Source organism: Aplysia californica, unplaced genomic scaffold, assembly GCF_000002075.1.
Source record: "Aplysia californica isolate F4 #8 unplaced genomic scaffold, AplCal3.0 scaffold00712, whole genome shotgun sequence".
In the NCBI taxonomy this organism is placed as follows: Eukaryota; Metazoa; Mollusca; class Gastropoda; order Aplysiida; family Aplysiidae; genus Aplysia; species Aplysia californica.
In genome coordinates, this window is record NW_004797982.1 from 354,423 (window position 1) to 355,902 (window position 1,480).

The following is a 1,480-nucleotide window of genomic DNA, read 5'->3' on the forward strand; positions in this document are numbered from 1 at the left end:
TGGGGGGGGGTGGGGGGGTTGAAACATTGTGTTAATCATTTGAGTAAACGGGTAAAGAGGACTATAGAGGATTACAACAAAAACAAAAACAACAACTACTACTACTACTACTACTACCACTACCAGATACCACAAAAAGCCACTTTAGGGGGGCTCTCGTGGCCTAGAGGTTAAGGTGTTGGCCTCTCATTCAAAGGTCCCGGGTTCGAATTCGGGTAGCGACCGAAAAATTTTCTTCTCTAAAATTGTCTCCTTTCACCTCCTTTCCTGCTCTCTAGCAATGTTTTGTTGTCTGCTTTCATTTCCACTTTCTGCCCCCACCCCCTCACCTCCTTTGACCCCTCCTCTGGGCTCCTGGTTCTTTCTGCAGCCTTTCTACTGCTACTCCTTGGCTCCTCCTTACTGCTGTCTTTCTGCTACACCCCTGATCGTCTGGTAGGAAAGATCTACACCTAGCCGTCTCGGACAAGGGCGAAAAATCTCGGAGGACCCGTGTGCAAGTTGCGCACGTTAAAGATCCCTTGGTGGTATAAAATCAATAAGAATAGGCTTCGGCCGCCACCCGGACAAAATTCAAAATTTCCTACCAACTGAAAATAATAGGTGTGTTCCGCGCGCTCATATGACCTTATGCAGTTGTGAGCGCCGTAAAACACTTACCAAAAAAAAGCCACTTTAGTTTTAGTTTTGGTAATAGTTTTACGGCACTTGCAACCCAAATAGGTCGTGTAAGTGCCATGGATTAGACGTTTTACAAGAGAATAACGAACACAAATTAAATTAGGTCATAATATAAGTGCCGATAATTATAGGTGTTAAAAGAGCAGTAACAAACACGCATAGGTCATATAAGTACCGGGAATATAAGGTGTTATGAGAAAATAACTTTCTTTTAAAAGGAGAAGGAGGCAAGATAAGTATAAGGACGACAACGGTGTGATAGGAATGAAGAAGCAAACCACACCAGAGCACCCGCCAACCACCCACAACAAGCCACTGACCTTGATAGGCGATATGACGGTGTCAATCAGAGGGAACGCAGTGGAACCTCCTCTCTCCACCTTTGTCAGCTGGGGGCGAGAGAATAAATATGGCGTTAGATAGAGAGAGAGAGAGAGAGTAGGGGGGTGGCGAGAATGTGTAAGAGAGAATGCGTGAGAGAGTGAGTGGGATAGTGAGTGAGTGAGTGAGAGATAGAGAGTGAGTAAAAATAAGAGAATAAGAGAGAGAGAGAGAGAGAGAGAGAGAGAGAGAGAGAGAGAGAGAGAGAGAGATTGGCAAGATCTCTCGACGTCGAAAACAGGGTTCGAACCCACAATCTTTTGGTTGTAAGCCCAAACAACTGACGGAAAGAAGAGAAGTAAGACGTACCGGTGGCGCCCTCAAACCACCCACTAAACAGGAGAGTGACTAATAGAGGCAATTCATAAATATGTAGAAGTTTCCCTCCCCAAAAGACAAAATTACAATAATTAAATTA